We start from the raw sequence: 21,928 nt of genomic DNA, 5'->3' as shown, positions 1-21,928 counted from the left end.
TGAGAAAGGAGGGGGATGCAGCCCACTAAACTGATTTACATCCTAGTTAATCAGAACATTTTGTTTAGGCTTCAACTTTGTCATTTTCAAAGGTTATTTTGACTTGGATATTATGAGTGCATAATATTTCAGAAATAAAAAACGAGTGGAAGTTGTTGATCGTAAACACTAAAAGACAAGTTGTTTATAGTATTGAGTGGTTTATTCTCCCTGCATTGTTTTATTGTACGATAAACGAGGACCACGGGGCATTTATTACTTATATGAGATATCAACATTATTTACAGCCTCTTTAAGGATAATGATAAAATGTACATGCTTTAAAAATATTTACCAGTATCTTAATAATGATTACTCCCTCAATAGAATCCGACCTAGGCAAAGTAGGACCAGTCCATTTTACACACAGGTGAATATTTCCTGCATATCCTCAAGTCGATTACCTGTACCTTTTCTCACAATACTGATTGTCATATCTCTCCCGTTTTGGATGCGAACATTCGGCCATCATATTTATCTACGTTGCTCAGCTATATCTGTAGGGATCAACTCACAAGACACTCCCCTCTCAAAAATAACGTTGTCCCACATACATCATCAAGTTGTAGAGCGCATGTTAGAATCTCCAGAAATGAAGTCATGATAGAACAATGACCATCTATTCTGCATTGAAACCAATCAAATACCTTGCAGAGATGTCTTTCTGCCCAATCAAAATGTTGCATAATGCTCTGGTACACTGGCAAGGTTCATCAATACTCAAATCTCCTTTCTCAACAAAACAGTTGGATGGAAGTAACACTGATAATAAATTCTGATCTTGCAGTTACATAACTCTCACAACGTGTCCACTTTCCCTTTAAACAGTCAATAATGGATCCTCTATATCTCCAGGGCTCGCATGTCAGTAAACCGACACTAACCCCTGGATCCCCTGGATCCCCTGGCAATTCAACACTGAAAACCTGACTGACATGCAAAATAAAACTATCAAAAAACATTTTGATGAAATAGTAAAGGGTTTTTTCATGTCTGGTGGTGGAAAGTCCTCCCGGACCCATTTCCTTATCTCAACAACTGATTGGTTGGTAAAAGTGTATGGGAAAACATTTGGTTGTGTGTAACAACCTCCAGGGGTTGGTGTAGGTCTACCAAAACGTGAGCCCAGGAGATACAGAGGATGCATGATACTGCACAGTCAGCACACTTACAGCTCCACATGTCATTCTGTGTCTGCAAGCCTCTAGACTGATGCTTGAGTCTATAGTAACAACTATTTTGGTCTTGCTGGTAAAAGCTCAAACTAAATTATACTTAAAAGTCTGATCAGTAAACTCAAGATTTTGTGGCAAACACAGCCAGTGAAATCAATGCAATCCAGCTAAGGAGCCAACCGCTTGACATTCTGGGTGATAAAGTGGGGAGGAAAGAGGGAGGAGAAAGCGGGATTTTGATTTTGTGATTACCCGGTAAGTTAGAAACAAAATATTCTTGGTCACAAAGCTTTAAGACATATACTTTCTGACAATGTATTTTTTTTCATGACATCTAGTACGTCTAGTGGATCCCGCGATTATGTTTCTGGAATATCATTTTGTTCTTTTTAAGAAGTCCCAGGCCCCCAAGAATATCAAATTGTTGACCCTGATGTCGGATACGTCAAACAACATTATAAGAATATTCATACAGTTATGGTCATGAAATTTCATCCTGTCTTGCATATATCTTGAATATTATAGGTATATTCTTTATCTGGACATACGTAAAAACTTTTGTGCACAACAACAACATTGTGATCAGTAAATAATGGTTTGCAGATATTTCTTTTTTAATTTTTTGTAAAAATTAACAAAACATTTTCAAATGATTATCGCAAGTGTGAAATAATATTAAACAATGACATGAAAGAGACATATCCTGTTTGAAATGTATTTGAAACTGTTACTTCTTTTGATTAATCTACGATTTTACAGAAATTAGTCAACAGGCTTAAAAAAAGAATAGGAATTAAAAAAATCTGTCATTAGCTTCTTTTTATTTTTGTAAAACTTTCCCCAGATCTGTTCAATAATTAATAATATTTTTGTTTTGTTTTTTAGTACACATGTAATCCGATAAAAGCATCAGCTTCAGTTCAACCAACCATGCAATAAGCTTACCGTACTTCATCTGTGGCTTGTCTACTCAGTGACATTACTGGTAATGTTGTCAGAATATTCAGCCAGATCAGTCGCTCAACGCCCTTCATGTTAAAAGCCTCATTGATCAATTACCATTAATTATTGAGCATCTCATCAAAGGAGATTGCTATACCCATATTTTCTGGTTGCTTCAACATTAATGACCATCATCACCACAGGCGCCTTAATATACTGTAGGTTCCTTGGGGGTATTTAAGGGCAGAATAGGTCCTTGACATCATCTGCTTGTCTCACCATTGGGATTCTCGGATAAAATAGTCCCCTAACACTTGTCTCACTGTAGGGATTCTGGAGTATAATATTTCTCTTAATGCTTGTTTCACCATTGGGATACTGGGGGTTTAAGAGGCCTCTTAGTGCTTATCACATCTTTTGCATTCTGGGGGTAGATAAGGACCCTAGGTCCTTGTCTCACATTGGGATTCTGGGGTAGAATAGGCCCTGAACGGTTGCCACTGTAGGGATTCTTGGGTATAACAGGTCAATCAGTGCTTGTGTCTCACCATTGGGATTTGGGTGTAGAATTGGCCCCTAATGCTTGACAACTGTTGGGATTTGTGGGTAGAATAGGCCCCTAATGCTTGACAACTGTCAGGATTTTGGGGGTAGAAAAGGCCCCTAATGCTTGACAACTGTCGGGATTTAGGGTGTGGAATAGGCCCCTAATGCTTGACAACTGTTAGGATTTGAGGGGTAGAATAGGCCCCTAATGCTTGACAACTGTTGGGATTTTGGGGGTAGAATAGGCCCCTAATGCTTGACATTTGAGGCTAGACTAGGTCCCCAGAAACCCATGCTTGTCTCCCAGTGGGGATTCCAGTGTAGAAGAGGTCCATGGGACACCATGCTAGTCTCCCATTTAAATTCCTGGGCAGATTAAGTCCTCTGAGTATCCCTTGCATGTTATAAGAGCAGACTGAAATAAGAACCTAACAGCATGGTCTGTTCTACATGCTATCAACCACTGGTGTGCCTGTTTTGTGCATATATATGTATATAGGGGCAGCCAGGGGAAGACTAGTCATGCCGAAGGCCTGGGTGGGACTCCCCACATGGGTACAATGTGTGAAGTCCACTTCTGGTGTCCTTTCACCATGATATTGCTGGAATATTGCTCTGCGGGGTTCATAAAAATCATATGTGCTCTAGGGTCATATGATGTCACAAAACAACAGTGTATTGTTGACGGCATTGTTGATGTCATTCAAATGTTATTGTGACATGAGGTCAGAATGACGTCACACTAGAAACAACGTCATAGCTGAAGATTGTTGACGTCAATTGACAAATTGAGGTTCTGCTGCTATTATAGATAAACACTAAACACTAAAATTCGTCTCTGTATGTAGACATAGAACATTATATTCATGTTTATGTCATACTATGTTTACGACACTCGTGCCTAAATTCCGGCATTTAGACACTTGTGTTGTAAACATACTATGAACATGAATATAATATCCTCTATATATGCAATGTATATGCAATTCAAATACATGTCAAACACTTAATACAAGAACAACATTTTGATATAATATTTATAACACTATAATACAATAATGCATCAGGGAATCAGCAATAGAATTAATTGGTGACTAAGCCAGTTGAGATTATGGTTTAATACCCTGGCATCTGCTTAGACTTTGGAGCCATCAAGACAACACTGTTGAAATGTTACTGAAGAATGATATCAGTTGTTGGATCTTGTACTGCTGAGGATTTCACAACTCCCTCTCTACAGTTTCTCTAAACACACATGCATGCAACCCAATTAGAACCTTTTAGTCTATTTATTGCTTTTTTGAGGCACTGCATTTATCAATGTATACAAAGTCAACAAAACATCGAGACCACTTGGAAACACAAGCTCTGTCCATGACTAATTCTGTCACAATAAGCAGTGGATGCCAGGCAATGATAGGCCTATATACACAGTCCCAACAAGAAAAGCTCATTTTCATCAATTTTCTATTTCTATACCACAGTGTGGGATGTGAGTACCCGGGACAACATGGTCCCTGATATAGACTTGCGCTATATTGTTCTACCTGTGCGTAAAGGTGACGGACACCCACACAATTCCAGCATGTGTGGTCGAAGATTCCTGGGTTTGAAATGTGAGGAATCGAGCAGGAATTGCGATGTTTTCTATGACAGAAAGAACACAAACCAATATGTGAGGTGTGTTTTTTTCCATTACTTGGTATAGCGATCTGCTCATGCTACATGTTGTAAATGTGGATTAAATTAAAATCATGAGGACCCCAAATCTTTTTATTCCCGCAGAGTTAATATAAGTCATATTTTAAACAAAAATGAGTGTGGATGAAATAAGAACATTAAAAAGGCTAGTTATGTTTGTTTGTTGTTGAACACACATGACACTCCAGCAATAACTTCAGCAGAATGACAACTGTCTAGGTTGGGAGGGGTAACTTGGATACTTGGGGTTGGGTGGGTCCATGGTCTAGGGTCCAGGGTAGGACCCGGGCACCCACAGGACTACCCGGACCCGTTTTATGACAATAACAGTCACTGTTACACTACAAGTCGCTAAATGTTCGCATTTCTTTTTGACAATGCACAGAATCCTTCTGACTTTTATATGTTTGAATAAAGATAGAGCTTCGGTCAATGTCAGTGTATGCATGATCAGTTGTATTATGCAGGTATTTAACATGATTTAAGTAAACAATTCAATAGAGGACATTCTGTACCCAACTTGACACCTACGGTGGGAACCCAGGAAGGGTCAGGTAATAGGGCATCGGGTACCGGGTAGTAAATGTGGACTCGTCCCAGCCCTGCATACAGCCTGTAAATAATCAAATCTGGACCAGACAATCCTGTGATTGATATCGTGAGGAACGATCCACGCTGTCGGAGTACAAGGACATGCTATGAGCTAGACCACCTAATCCTGTGAGTGAGTGAGTTTTGGGTGAATGAGTGACTGAGTGAGTAGGGGAGATGGGGAGTTGTGGAGTTGGGTTTAAAAACTTTGAACAGTATTCGAGTTATATCATGGTGTGTCAGCATAATGTGGGAGGAAACCTGATCTCCTATGTTTACCACTTCTGTGAAACCTATGAACACGGGTATGGTGCTGACAAACATAGAAACATAATCATTCACTTACGATCAGTGATGCAACTCTGCACAGCAAATCGTGGCACCTTAGACAACTGAGCCACCCGTGCCCCCTGAAGTCAAGAGACTAAGGTTGCTTTATAAACTTATTCCGTTAAACCTTGCACTTCATGTCACTTCATGGGCCACAGTTAAGTCTCAGACACAAGCTAGTATTCCCTATCATCATATATACTCTCATTTACCACACGAAAACAACATTACATCAAATGACTCCAAAGAATTAATGGTAATACATATGAAATTCAAAAAGTTACATCACTGATACATATGCCAGACCTTTTTCCATTTGATATTCTCTACTGGAAAAAATTACAGTCATGCAAATGTTGATGAGAAACTCAGTGTCAAAGATGAAATGAGGAAAAGAGCCCCAATCGATACGTAACCATTATTCCTGAAGGAATCCTATTAGGAATACAAATCTCACACACCGCCCCTCAGGCACAGAGTGGAGTTTAATGCTGATAGTTTAGGTTGATCTCCTGGGAAGAGCAATTTGTTGTGAAGGTTATAAAATCGTATTATGGATACATGGAGATTGAGGACTTCCTGCAGCCAGACATGTGCAGATTGTGATCTTCTTTACATAATGCTTACTGAGTCTTCACTCAGGGTTCCAGCACGGATCTTATTGTGTTGAATTGTCCGAGGAATGTGCTTAAATCAGATGGGTTACTTAACAAAATGTGTTTATTCTCATAAAAGTTTGTTTTGGTGGCATAACTTTCCATGGTACATTGCGGCAACTGGTCTAAGGTGCTGGAATTTGCTGTGCAGAGTAGTGTCCCTTAAAGGTACCAGAATCCTATGGTCATGAGTTCGATCCAGTTTGCCCTGATTATGTTTCGAGATTTTTCCGCACCATAGCTTTAGGTTTCACCAACATGGAAAATGTCTATTCGGGCTTTCCTCCCACATCATGCTGACATAACTTAACTCACTTGCATTTGTGATTTTTTTAATTTAACTTATTGAAATATATTTCTGGTGACTTATTTAATGACAATGATTGGATTGGATTGTCGAGCTGGTTGGCAGGTTCCCAAATGGTATTTTTCAGTAGGTTTATACAGAATGTATTGCTTTAACATAGTGAAGATTGCATAGATCATCTTGATAAATGACATGTTTATCTTATCAAGTGATTTGACAAAGTTGACATTATCATAGTGTCAAGTTGCAACATTTCAGGAAAATAAATAGGACTACATATAAAAGACATTAGGCAAAATAATATGTTTTTGACTCATCAGCATTAAGTCTAAAAACAACCAATAACATCAAGGTGGACTGAAGATTTTTCGTGAATTGACACATCATATTTTTGTTTGGGTTTATGGATCCAAAGTTCAGAAGAAAAAATGTACATCAGAATGACAATTTAACAATAATTCAGAACAAATTACAATGCATTTCAAGAATAATAATTCAGACCTACCCACTAACTGTTTCACTACAAAAATAAAAATACCCCCCAAAAGATGTCTGGCCTCAGGGGTCCATCACTTCATGAAAGGAGTTCTCCAATTATTTAATGCATCATTTTCTAACATGCCTAATTGAATGATAATCATATTACCATTAAGGACATGTTGTTCATCATGCAGACACTGGCTCAATGGAGGGATATACAAATGAACAAAAATATCAATTCGCATGGAATACAATACATTTAGGCATGAAATAATGTGTCACAAAATTGTCCAACTACCCCATTAGTGTACAAGGAAGCATATTTTGACAGTAATGGATAACTCATCAGGAAAATAAACACCCTAATCAGATTAACCTTTTTGTAAGAGGATATACAAATAAGACACACTGATTGCCTAGTGCTCTCTATCAGAGGTGAGATGGGATGATCGCGCCATGGTTGTCATGGATACAGCCCAAACAACAAGCTGTAATGTTTTTTGATTGAGCATCACTCCTGTACCAAAATGAATCATTGAAAGAATATCAAAGTTAAAATCCAATGTCAACCCCATCTTCTTTAAAACTACAGGTTCTAAAATGTGACTTTAAGATAATGAGTAGCCTATAAACAGTTTTCACCAAAAATATCAGTCCTCAGTACCGTGCATAAAGTTGCATATCAATTTCTACATTGATGATAGCCATAGATGGAGAATGTGATTCAGTTACAATAGCAGCTCAAACATAAAGCAAGTCAAGTGATGCAGTGTCAGTATGACCTCACACATCATGTCTATCTCAACCATCTCCTGTCTATAGTACAAAGAAAAGTGAACAGCATGCCTAGCACTTCATCTGGAGCTCTCATCACAGTTTTATTCTCCAAGAATAACAGCTCCTGGCAGTTTTGTGCTTCACCGAGCTCCACACTGTGCCCTAATGTGTTATAGTCTGTCATACAGACTCTGAAACAAATACATCCAATACAGTCCATGCAAGTCTATAATATTTGGCAAGTCTAGATTACTGCTGTTTTAGTATCTGAAAATGATGAGAGTCTCTGGGCTCCTTTTTATTATATTTTTCATAGCTATAATTTAACAACTGTATTTATCTGTAAAATATGTTCATTTCAGACACAATCAGCCAGCTCAAGACACAATCAGCCACTTCAGACACAATCAGCCAGGGAAGACACAATCAGCCAGGTAAGACACAATCAGCCACTTCAGACACAATCAGCCACTTCAGACACAATCAGCCATGTAAGACACAATCAGCCACTTCAGACACAATCAGCCAGTGAAGACACAATCAGCCAGGTAAGACACAATCAGCCACTTCAGACACAATCAGCCATGTAAGACACAATCAGCCATGTAAGACACAATCAGCCACTTCAGACACAATCAGCCAGGTAAGACACAATCAGCCACATCAGACACAATTAGCCACATCAGACACAATCAGCCACTTCAGACACAATCAGCCAGGTAAGAAACAATCAGCCACTTCAGACACAATCAGCCATGTAAGACACAATCAGCCAAATCAGCCACAATTAGCCACATCAAACACAATCAGCCAGGTAAGAAACAATCAGCCACATCAGACACAATCAGCCATGTAAGACACAATCAGCCACTTCAGACACAATCCGCCAGGTATGACACAATCAGCCACATCTGACACAATTAGCCACTTCAGACACAATCAGCCAGGTAAGACACAATCAGCCAGGTAAGACACAATTAGCCACTTTAGACACAATCAGCCAGGTAAGACACAATCAGCCACTTCAGACACAATTAGCCACATCAGACACAATCAGCCAGGTAAGAAACAATCAGCCATGTAAGACACAATCAGCCATATAAGACACAATCAGCCATGTAAGACACAATCAGCCAGCTTAAGACACAATCAGACACTTCAGATACAATCAGCCAGGTAAGAAACCATCAGCCAGGTAAGACACAATCAGCCACATCAGACACAATCAGCCAGGTAAGACACAATCAGCCACTTCAGACACAATCAGCCAGGTAAGAAACAATAAGCCACTTCAGACACAATCAGCCATGTAAGACACAATCAGCCAAATCAGCCACAATTAGCCACATCAGACACAATCAGCCAGGTAAGACACAATCACTAGGTCAGACACAATCAGACACAATCAGCCAGGTAAGATACAATCAGCTAGGTCTCTCACAATCAGTCATGTCAGACAAAATCACTGGCTCATGGCAATATCCCCCATAATATATAATTCCAATGAGATGATGAGTCCCTGTTTATCCTGTTAGTGTCAGCATTAAAATGTTCATCTAAGGAACAGCAAATTGACAAAGCATCACTTTAGAATATTACATCCTGAAAGACAAGCACATGTACCAAAACAAAATGGATCCTTTTATACGAAAAGCAATTCCAAAATAACTGAGACAGCCACTGGTCCAACTTCCAACGTTTACCAATTCTACAGAATTCTTTCATAGCCCTTAAGCTCAGATATCCCAGTTAAATGCAGAACGGATTACTACAATTAAAAGGCTTGGAGTTATTGATCGTTGTCTGGTAAATCTCAGTTAATGTCTGTCAAGTAAAGGACATCCTCCCATCCCATGATAAGCTGAAAACCTGGAGGTAAGCCAAACACAGCTCTACACACTATAAGCACACATCACTGGAAATGACTAAACACAGCTCCACACACTATAAGAACACATCACTGGAAATCCCTAAACACAGCCCTACACACTATAAGCACACATCACTGGAAATCCCTAAACACAGCTCGACACACTATAAGCACACATCACTGGAAATGACTAAACACTGCTCTACACACTATAAGCACACATCACTGGAAATGACTAAACACAGCTCTATACACTATAAGCACACATCACTGGAAATCCCTCAACACAGCTCTATACGCTATAAGCACACATAACTGGAAATCCCTAAACACAGCTCTAAACACTATAATCACACATCACTGGAAATCCCTAAACACAGCTCTACACACTATAAGCACACATCACTGGAAATGACTAAACACAGCTCTACACACTATAAGCACACATCACTGGAAATGACTAAACACAGCTCTATACACTATAAGCACACATCACTGGAAATCCCTCAACACAGCTCTATACGCTATAAGCACACATAACTGGAAATCCCTCAACACAGCTCTAAACACTATAATCACACATCACTGGAAATCCCTAAACACAGCTCTACCCACTATAATCACACATCACTGGAAATCCCTAAACGCAGCTCTACACACTATAAAGACCCATCACTGGAAATCCCTAAACACAGCCCTACACACTATAAGCACACGTCACTGGAAATCCCTCAACACAGCTCTACCCACTATAATCACACATCACTGGAAATCCCTCAACGCAGCTGTACACACTATAAGCACCCATCACTGGAAATCCCTTTAAAACACAGCTCTTAACACTAAAAACACACATCGCTGAGAAAATCCTACTTTTATTTCATTCCTTGCTGAGTGGTCTCCTCGAGGAGTAGAGGTTCTCCTCCCATGCAGCACATATTACATCATACAGTCACCTCCTCCAACAAGTGGTTGGGTGAGGCTGTAAACAAGATTGTTTGTCTGTTGTTAAATGCTGCACTCAGCACTATTCCAGCAATTTGACTTTGGTTTGTAAATAATCGAGTCTGGACTAGACAATCCAGTGATTGATATCGATCCACGCAGTTCAGATACAATGACATGCAATCAACCAAGTCACTGAACCACCCAATCCACTTATAGGTTGTCGCCTCTTATGATCAGCATTCATGCCAATATCCAGGATTGTTGTGTCATGTGACAAGCAGGCTTGCTGCCATGTTGCACAAACCAAGAGCCAGTATCCCAATTTAATCTGAATTCACAGTTCAGTGACACTAAACTGCTAGAAACAGGCTGTACCAACACTCATAACATATGGTCCCCAGGAAACCAAAATAAAGTTATAAATATGGATTAATACAATAATTCTATGGAGTTGAACTTATGAGCCTTTGAGTCTCCTAATTTCCTAACTCAATTTGTCTAAAGGCTGGTTTGTTTGTTTGTTTGTTTGTTTGTTTAACTCAGCACTCAGCAATATTCCAGCTATATGACAGCGGTCTGTAAATAATCGAATCTGGACCAGACAGTCCAGCGATTGACATCATGTGCATTGATCCATGCAATTGGGATATGATGACATGCATCAACCAAGTCAGCGAGCCTGACCACCCAATCATGTTAGTCGCCTGTTACGACAAGCATAGACGCCTTTCAGGGCAAAAGCATGGGTTGCTGAAGACCTATTCTATCCCGGATCTTCACAGATCTGTAAGGGCTGGTAGATCTGCAAATGTGGACAGACCCTAGATCTGAAAGGGGGATTAGAATGGGATTCTACATCTCAGAAGGGGATGAGTCTAGAGCTGAAAATGGGGTAAAAGTGGGATGGGGTGACAATTTCACAAAAATTACACGCTAGCGCATGTACACGAAACATCTTCACATAGCTCAATGTATTCAGAAACTCATGGGGATTCCGTATTAGAATAAGTCCCCAGCAATATGTCAGAATAAATGGATTGGGTGCTCACGATGAATAATTTCATGTTTCTTTTGCAAGTCATCGTAATCGAACAGTTTTGGATGTTGCTGATAATATCAATCACTGGTTGGTCTGGTCTGGTCTGGTCTGGACTTATATATTCAGGCTTTCATCCTATAGAGTGCAGCCTTAACAAAGTATTTTGTACAACTATCAAACAGTGACCTGCCATACACACAGCACCTTGATCCTAACGCATACCTAACTGAAGCTCAACTCTTTCCATACACATTTCCTTCGGAATGATTGACATGATTGAGAAGCAATTCATATTAAACTCATAACCTCGAAATGGGAATTAGAGGTCTGAAGTTTAGAAAATGGCAAATTAAACATCATTTACAGAGTAAGTAGTTAGTTTGGCAAACAGATGGCACTGTCAGGACAGCCTGTTCACTCGAAGACCTTGATGAAAGTCAGAGCACTTTGTGCCAATGCACAATCTCAAACAACATTTCAGTTACAAGCCTTCTTCTGAAATTGTGATCCTAGTACTCCTGGAAGCTGTAGAAATGCAGAGATGCTGCCTGGATAAGATGAAGCAATCAATGAGGAATGGCTCAAATTTGCTCTCTGATTTATTACTTTCTCATATTCTTGAAAACTCATTATATATTTTGGATAATGGATCTGTCGACAAAAGCCCTCTCCTACCAAAAATGCAGAGATGATAGACGATCTAAATTTATTTGTTTGACTGTTCCTTCACTCATATTTTGAAAAAAATATTATTTAGAGATCTATTTTTTTCGAAGTTGAAGCTCATAGTGTAGACTGCAGCACAAACTAACCATCTCCAAGTTACTTCTTCGGATCAAAGAAAGGATTCCTGCTACTAGATATAGTGAGTGAGTGAGTGAGTATGGTTTTACGCCGCTTTTAGCAATATTCCAGCAATATCACGGCGGGGGACACCACAAATGAGGCTACTAGATATAGCATATACTTCTTTGATGCACCAACTGACCCTGCTGTAGCATGCCCCCCCCTCAAACTAAGATATAATCTGACTGTGCAACCCTGGCATCTAACAATAAACAATTCCAAACATCTACACAATACAAGAATACCTTGAAGAGGGGCATTGACATGGCGCCAAGATCAATGTTGTATCTTGAGATGACTATCTATGTGCAGAAATATTTTTTTAAAATTCTGTGCCAATCAGGTGCTGGTGTTGCCATTATAATGCTAAGTATGAGATGCCGAAGTTGATCAAAGTTAAAATGTGTCGCATGACTATACATGCTGTGTAATGTCCTGCACTGCACGCCCATCTAAGCACCGGTCTAGGAATGAAAAAAAATGTCCCCCGAGGTAGATGTAAAAACTTTCTCAGTAAGCGCCAGTGGGCAGCTTGGGTTGTATACTCCCCAGGGAGTTGAGAATGATAACTCGAATGAACAAATATAATTATATTTGAGCAGATACTAGAACCTGGATACCTGTGGTATAAAATAATTATAATTAATTAAGAATAAATAAATAAATAAATAAATAAATAAATAAATAAATAAATAAATAAATAAATAAATAAATAAATAAATAAATAAATAAATAAATAAATAAATAAATAAATAAAGATGATTTTATATATTTCATCAACAGACCCCATGTATAGAACACATTTTGCGCTGAACCAAATGACAAGAACACACTTTGAATTAATTGACAATGCATGTATTTCTCATTCAACTAATTAATGGCCTCAAGCTTTGTTATTGCATGCTAGCCATGATGATATATTTGGATACAAATCATCATTCTGTCAATTCTGTCCAGATGTGCATCAATGCTCTCCGCTCATCACCTTGACAGTTACCATGAAACCAGTCACGCACATACTGTATTCAACATTAATGTCTACATACACGGTGCAGTATAACATACTCAACAACACTGTAATGAACACAATTGCACGTAGGCCTAATCCTAAAATATAATCAACACGACAATGGATATATCTGTTCCAATTATTTGTTGTTTAACTCTGCACTCTGCAATATTTATCCAGCTATGTCATGACGGTCTGTAAATAATCGAGTCTTGGACAGACAATCCAGTGATCATTATTGTGAGCACCAATCCATTCATAAGTTGCTGGGGACCATTTCTAGCCTATCCCCACGGGGTGGTAGTTCCTATAACTGTTACCAGTACACTATTGTGTCCCATACTTAAACAAATCAATGTATCAGATTATAAGGATGCATTGACTGATAGAGCAGCAGCCAGCATCCATCACCAGACATTAATAATAATAATAACTACAGATTTAAATAGCGCTGGTATCCAGTTCGAAGAACTCCTCAAAAGCGCTTCATCTGAGTCTACACAAAAAGAGACATTACACAGCTAGGAAAACACAAAGCCTCAATACTCCAAGAAAGATTTGGTGAAAAGATAGGTTTTGAGTCTTGATCGGAACAAAGTATGTCTGTCAATGTTCCTGATATCCAATGGCAGCCTATTCAATCCTGCAACATGTGTTTTCAATGCTCATTAGTGTGGTTATCAAAACCCAATGCCCAATTAGCCGCCAGTGTTTGCGTGTATCAGGGATATATGCCAGTCGATCTATTCATTAGCTGCACAGAAAGGAAATATATACCCCACCAACATGATCCTTACAATAGCTAATTATTTTAAACTAAGGCAAAACCTGTTTGTTTTACTCATTTTACAGTTTTTGTGGTCAATTAGGAGAATAAACACACTATGTAGAGATGCTATCTGTAGATCTGACGTCACTGACCTGAATTTGAACTGAACATTCTGCAGTAAGTTACAGGACTCTAAACATTTTGAGTGAGTGAGTATAGTTTTACGCCTCTTTTAGCAATATTCTCACAATATCACGGCGGGGGACACCAGAAATGGGCTTCACACATGTCGGGAATTGAACCTGGATCTTCGGCGTGACGAATGAATGCTTTAACCAGTAGGCTAACCGACCGCCCCTATACTATTTTGAGCTATTGAGTACTGTATTTACTCACAAGTTATCATGGTATTGATAATTTACTTTGGGGGTCAATATATCCTTAATCCCTTGGGTTCAGTTGAACAGATACTGTAAAACTTTAAATTAACACGAGCGTGAATTAAATGCGAAAAATGCGAGTTGTGTTTGTTCGCGTTAATGAAACTTCACATTTATGTCTCCAAAATGACTATCAACCATAAGACGGCCTCACTGTACACTTTGGATAAGAGAGAGGGAGAGAGTTGGAGTTTTTACAAGCACTTTCTGACTTTATGCGTATTTCGCACACGGGCTCGCAAGGCCAATTAGTGGTTCTACCGAGGAGAATATGTTCCTTATTTAATTTTGGGGAGATTTGGAATTTGGAAGAATGCTGCACTATAGGTTGGGGAACTTTGGATAGCGCACCTTGAACTTGAATATAAACACGAACACAATTTATTGAGCAGCAGTTGTAACAAGTATATAACCATGTCATTCAAAGAATAGGAATTACACAAAAGGCATCCGGTCAAGAGTTCTACCCACTCATGTCAAAGTAGGCATCATTGACCACTCCAGCAGTCCAGGCCCCACCCCTGCAACACTTTCTCAAAGGCCGACATGACCCAATGTGCACCGATAGCCTTCATCACACTCCTCAGATCTACAGCCTTTGTCCTGTCATCTGCAGTCAAGTTTGCAAAAAAACAGCACTACAAAATGATGATTTACAATAATAGATGACATGGCAAACAATTCTGATAGTTGCAGATCTCATCCCTGATACTGCAGAAATCTAGACTTGCCAAACATTATAGTGAGTGAGTGAGTTTAGTTTTACACCGCTTTTAGCAATATTCAAGCAATATCACGGCGGGGGACACCACAAATGGGCTTCACACATTGTACCCATGTCGGGAATCGAACCCGGGTCTTCGGCGTGACGAGCGAACGTTTTAACCACTAGGCTACCCGACCGCCCCGCCAAACATTATAGACTTTCATGGGCTGTATTTGATATATTTGTATCAGGGTCTGTAAGACAGACTACAGATCTCACTTTGGTTAACCCACCTTCATAGGATATATATTTAGATGTGTAACTATTGCCAAATATAAGATACCTATGCGATAAAGCACACAAAAAAATTGAAGAAAGAGTCGTGGCTTATGTCACACTAAAACTTAGTCCTACCATGACATTATTTCTGGAGATTCAACAATGTAACATTTGAAACTGGACGACGTCATAAGTTGAAAGATGCTTTTTTTTTTGAAAGGCTAGTGAGTATGTTTGGGAATAAAAGATATAGATGCTGATTTTTCAATGTTTTGATGTTTGTGAGAATATTCAGGAAATAACACCGGCCAGTTCATAATGGACTTGTCAGATATTGCCAAGATCGGATTGCATTCAGGAAGTCATCAATATTTAAATGAGGGGAAATCTATCTAAAGTTGTAAATTTTATTAACATTCTAAAGGAGACTGTACATAGTGTTTATTGTACGATAAACAATTCCACTTTGTCAGCTATTTCTTAAATATCAATACCTGTAAAAAAGTATTGCAACATATGTGACACTTATTTTTGTAATACAGTGATCGCTCGCTATTGCGCTCTTCGATAAAGCGCTACTTTGGTTACTACGCGCGGTAATGCATGGCTCCCAAAATTTATGTACACTTTTATTACTGATAGTTTTACACAGACATAATTGTATTGTTGTTCGTTGTTCATTTGCACATAACGCTTCTCATTGCATAATCAACCGTTTATCGCTGAATGGAGTTCTAATAATCTGTTTGAAAACATCCGCGGCAAGTCCCGGAAATACGATTGTTCAACTAATTAACTTTTCACACTATCGACCTTTGATCTTGTGAAATGTGACAGATTTAATAAATGAATGATATTACAGGTAGATCTAGGTCCATAAAAATATATACTATTTTGATGTGACGTGAGATAAACACATATTGATGATTTGAGATGTTCCGAGCGCGCGCCTCGGCCTCGGTTAAACGGCTCATCGTCTATAACGCCCACCAATTATTTGGACCCCATTGGTAGCGTTATAGCGAGCGATCACTGTATATCATACTTAAATAATGTTTGGTTTCACTCAAACAATATATAACATTGCTGAGTTTCTCATAGTTCAGCTTTTAAGTATCATCCAAGATACTAATGAGTGAGTGAGTGAGTATATACTCTTAGCAATATTCCAGCAATATGGCAGGGGACATCACAAATAGCCTTCACACATTGTACCCATGTTGGGAATCGAACCCAAGGCTTTGGCATGATAAGCAAACACTTTAACCACTAGGCTACCCCACCGCCCCAAATAATCATAATATAATATTTATATACTGCCGATGTCACTCAACTAACATTAAAAATTGAAGAACATATATATTGCAAGAACATGAAATCAGTGACAGAAATGGAACACAAATTTACGGACGCAGAGAGTATTCAAACACAACCAGGCATATAGCAAACAGTCAAAATGATGATTCAGTAACCACTCCAATGACAATTATATCAGACTTGCAGAATAATCCAGAACGGACATTACAAAAGTAGTCCAAACCCTACAAACATGTCCAAACATCGATCCAGTACGAGAACTGTTTACATCTACATCTCCAAATGCCAGGACATTTCATGTCAACAAGTAATTACTTCAACTTGATACACCAAGTAATCAATAGCCATCTAATTCCACATACTGCCAATATTATTGCCCCTACTAAAAATACAACTGCAGTTTGTCACAAAAACCAAGTCCCTCAAACCAAACACAAATAAATAACCAGTTAACTCAATAATATAAGTCAAATCTGTAAAGAATTCACTAAATACCCAACAGACCTGTATCAAAGATCCACAGGGATTACCGTATTTGACGTAATAAGCACCCCGCTCTAATAAGAGCCCATAGCAATATTTGCTAATATAATGGCTAAATAACAATCCCAATTAGCACCTCTTCCGATTGATCAATGTACACAAGACATATTTATTTGTGTATAATGCGCACTCGTGTGTTATATGCACCCTTAATTATGGGCAATTTAATTCTGGAAAATATATCTGTCGTGTATAATACGGACAGACTTTTCTTTTGTATCATTTCAGGCTGTCAGCATAAACCAGGAAATTTACAATCTTTTAACTCAGTTTTTTTTCAACAAAATAATATTCTAATAAGGGCCCCCTATTTTTAATTTTGAGAGCGCCCTGGGCACTTATTACGTCGAATACGGTATGTATTCCTCCCAGAACGGTCCTGTAGTGAGTCTGAACGGTACCAGCACTACTAGAGGCTGTAGTAGTGCTCAAGAACTAACTAACCAGTCCACAAACTAACAGAACATACCAAATAACCAAGATTGGTAATACACAACAAACCTGTATCGAAGATCCATGAGTATCAGGTATAGTTCCTCCAGGAAATAGTGGTGAGGTAGTCAATGATACCACTGCCAGGTTAGTCACCACTTAGACTGGGAGCGCTGGCTGCTTCTGTGGGTGTGATTGTTCTTGACATCTGCGTGTACTTGCAGCCTGTTCCTCCCAGAGGTAACTGATACTGGTGGTAATGTCAGACCTACTACCTCGCTTCCCACTGCTCACATCATACTACAGGCTACAGTGCTGGCATTGTCTGTTTCAAGGTCTTCACCATTGTAGTCTAGTCTGATGGATGTTGATGGTACTGCAGTGTTCAAAATTAAGGGGGTCTAAGAAATTTGCTGCAGAAGAATTTGAGTCTGGGGACCTGGGGATATTTAACTTTTAACAATGGGTTTCATGAGGACTGTGTGCCTTTCATGCTTCTTTTCGACTGTTGGTGTTAGAAAAGTTATCATGTGTACTTGGTTGGGTAAAGGGGTGGGAGAGTAGGTTTCAACTGTATTACAGCATGTCAGCTTTATGTTTGATGAGAGCCTGAAGTGATGGCATCATGCTGGTCTTAGATGTTTACCCATTAGCGAGGTGAGGTGAAATGGGACTAATGCCGATTTAACAGTGCTTGCCCACTCAGAGATACCAGGCCGCAGCTTGACATGAATACCCCCCTCAGACACAGTATACTGACTAAAAGCCGACCAGTCCTTGTTTTAGCTCGTTAATACTGAGCGACAGGCTGGGTAACAACAAGTACCATACTTTTAACGTCTTTAGGTTACTAACACGGCCAGGGATCAAACCCCTGACCTTCTGCTCTCCGATAGGACGCTCTACCACTAGACCACAGAGGCAGTCTGTTTCCATAAGGCCATAGAGAATTAATTACACAAGATTTTCATCCTGCTCACCTCTGAATTTACTACCAAACATGTGCTACAGTGTGGGGCAGGACTGAAGCCCAAGCAAATCTCAAGAGTCTGCCAAACACATCACTATTACAAGACCTCTCAGCGACCACCGTTGCCTAACTTCACCTGGTTTGTGCCGTGTGCCCTATACAGAGGGCCGTGTCACACATAGAAGACCACCAAATTGTAAAGTCATTTTGGGAATTACTGCCACCGTCTTCTGAATGCAATCTTTGTTGATACGCCAGAGACAGATCACACAAACAAGGATCCGTCTGACAAGGAATTAGTCCAGTAATTACTGCTTGTTGATTCTGTGGCCCAAACACAGACAGCGGTGAGACAGATGCTTTAACAGTGATTTAGACAGAAAAAAACAGTATATATATATAGGACCATGACTTGGACCCAAGAAATGTAATAAGTCAATCGCAAATGTCAATAAGTCAAATCCACAAAAATGGAGGATGAACCATAACAACAAATCAATGCAATAACGTTTTTGATCGAATGAATATATATGACCTGGCCATGACCTTCGCGATAAGAAATGCACTTGACTCAGTCACTATAGCTCCTGACAGTGTTTCCCTATGATAAAGAAAGTATGATGCAAAGACTCGCTGCTCAGAATTTCAATTACGATTTTGGATGGCTGTGTATGTTTTATTATATTGATACTGTGAGGAGGACTAATAATTACTATTTACATTTTATTTATGAAATTATGAAACATGTGACGTCTTGCTTAGCATTTGTTCGGTTAAAAGTCCGACTACTTAAACAAACCATCAGTCAAATTGAAATTTTATCGGTCAAAGACCAGTGATTGACGTCAGTCTGAAACTGTGATAAAGCATAGTGCGACATAGTGCTGTACCTGATATTTCTCTTTTGACCTGAATAAACCAACAAGTATGATATGTCAATGTCAATGAAATGTGTTTATGTATATTACACAGACTACCCTCATTAACAATATTCAAATTGCCATGGTTTTGTCTATTATATCGTAAGACAGCATCATTTGTCTTTCTTGTCCCATTGGGGTATGATAATCAATAACAGTCTAGCAAATGATTGACCTAACTACAAAATAATGATGTATGGATGAAGGACTACATTGTATATGGTTTCACTTCCAACCTCGATCCAATTTACAAGTCAGACTGGAAAATCCAGCAAGTTTGTTGACGGCCTATAAACCCAGCTACCAAGCATCACCACCCAATCCATTCTCCTCATATATATAAGGTTTAATGCTAAGGATCGCCTGAAATCCTCACAGGGACCAAACAAGTTTGGTTTCAAGCTGGGACCAATATGGGAAATCTTGTATTTGAACCCAGGATCCTGGCACACCTAAGGGTAGCAACTATGTGCTGTGTACTGCAGGTCCTACTATGACTGGGCAACCCATGACCCTATTGTCAGTTGACTTCTAAGACATGATTTACCATGATTACATCAAAAGCAAATGACTCAAAACAAGCCTAAAAAAATTCATCAATGATTCAATAAGGAGATAAACATACTGTGTTTTCAATGTAGAGCTAGGTTACCTGTAAATTTAACCCCGCTAAATTGAATTTGGAACCGAAGGGGTGAGGTTTCAAATGTTAAATATAGCGCAGTTAAATCTACAGGTAATCTAGCTCTTCATTGAAAACACAGTATGTTTATCTCCATTCTACCATGACTAAAAAAAACGCGAACTCTTTGGTGCAAGCAAATATACTGAGTGAAGTGACATGGGTTGAGTCCAGTGTTTTGAGTTGGTTATCAATCTAAATTACGGAATCACTGAACAAAATATGGTGCTGTATATACTCAAGAGTTTGTTTACACCGTTATACTTCACTCGAACATATGACAGGCATTGAAAGCATATAAGCATGGCAACTTGGTAAGCTAACATGAGGTGGGCATCCCTAAAGAAAACAAAGCAAACTTTGCAAGGCTTTCGCTCTACATCGCACGTCACCATTATGACGTCATATCGCTCATTGTGGCGCAAAAGATATGACGTCACAGTCGTACATAGAAAAGCGCCAAAATTCCAAGCTCTCTGTTGTCTCCAAAACGTAAATACATTCCCTTTGTTGATTTCTGTTGTGTTTTTCTTCATGAAATGTATTGCCACACATCCTTTGAATATTGTAGTAGCCTCATCTGTGCATTTTGTAACCTGTAATTGTAGATATAATTATTTAAATATGCCTACTGACAATGACTGAAAATAGTACTATTCTATGAATATTAGCTTCCGCGGTGCTGCAGACGTCAAACCAGCTGTTTCAATCAGAGGGGGTTTATTGTGATTTAATAGCCTCTGATTGACCAATCAGAATCGAGTAAATTCCAAATTCATGGTAGAATCATCCTTTAACCATATTTCATACGGATTAGTCTTGATGTACACAGTTCTTGTATCTGAGGCTTTCCTTCCATACCCGGGATGCTGTTATCTGACTGAAATACTGTAAAGCTGTACTAACCAAAATCCCTACTTTACCCTTAAAAAGACCTTCCATATGCCATGATATTATCTCACCTTGCATTAAAGTGTGTTTGCGTGTTATCTACATGCGTGTGTGCTGTCTGCTTGTACTAGTCCAGACTAATGCCAGTTTTATAGTGCTAGCCTCAGTAAGTGAGATACCCCCAGCATCAGGGTTTACACCTGTGCATCCAAAATACACAAATGTATAGCATGGACGCAGATAAAATATATATTGCTTCCCGAGGGACGCACAATAAGATTCATTATAACAAATTCTTGACAATTATCAAATCTTACAGTACAGTTCACTACAACATCTCATTACTTTACTGGACCCTCATATTTCCTGATCTGGCCCTTGAAATAAATTATTTGGGGTCCCGGGGGGGGACAACTAGTATACTGGACCTGCAGTATACTTGGAGACGACCAGTCCTTGTTTAATCCCTTGATGCCAAGCTCCAGGCAGGAGAGTGTCAGAAGAACAACGGAAGGGCAAAAACACAAGACATAACAGTCGTCTCATGATCTACACAGTGGCGTGCCTCAGTTCAACAAGTTCTGAAATTGGATAGTTTCTCATTTCTTGTCTCTAAGGGATTAGTGAATTATTCATCCCACCTCAAGAATAACACCTCGCAGCAGAATCAGCATTATCATGAAATTTACAGCACAGACAAAAGATAAAAAACTGTTTTAAAAA

At 39.1% G+C, this 21,928-nt stretch overlaps 2 protein-coding genes across 3 annotated transcripts in view; both read right to left on the bottom strand.

The window, feature by feature from the left end:
- LOC139459630 (dipeptidyl peptidase 2-like) overlaps positions 1 to 21,928 on the bottom strand; it is a 105,618-nt gene that overhangs the window by 71,131 nt on the left and 12,559 nt on the right. The window lies entirely within an intron of this gene.
- Positions 1 to 21,928, bottom strand: part of LOC139459631 (probable G-protein coupled receptor 21) — a 51,960-nt gene that overhangs the window by 29,306 nt on the left and 726 nt on the right. The window contains exon 1 of one of the 2 annotated variants that reach the window (XM_071241214.1): positions 17,812 to 17,964. The exons of the other annotated variant lie outside the window; for it this stretch is intronic. The gene's annotated coding sequence lies outside the window, so the exon portion shown is untranslated. Of the gene's footprint in view, positions 1 to 17,811; positions 17,965 to 21,928 lie in introns of those variants that run through there. 2 annotated transcript variants of the gene reach the window in all.

Source organism: Haliotis cracherodii, unplaced genomic scaffold (assembly GCF_022045235.1).
Source record: "Haliotis cracherodii isolate W230 unplaced genomic scaffold, xgHalCrac1.p SCAF_13, whole genome shotgun sequence".
Lineage (NCBI taxonomy): Eukaryota > Metazoa > Mollusca > Gastropoda > Lepetellida > Haliotidae > Haliotis > Haliotis cracherodii.
The sequence above is the reverse complement of the archived record's forward strand: the minus strand, read 5'-3'. Positions and strand labels throughout refer to the sequence as shown.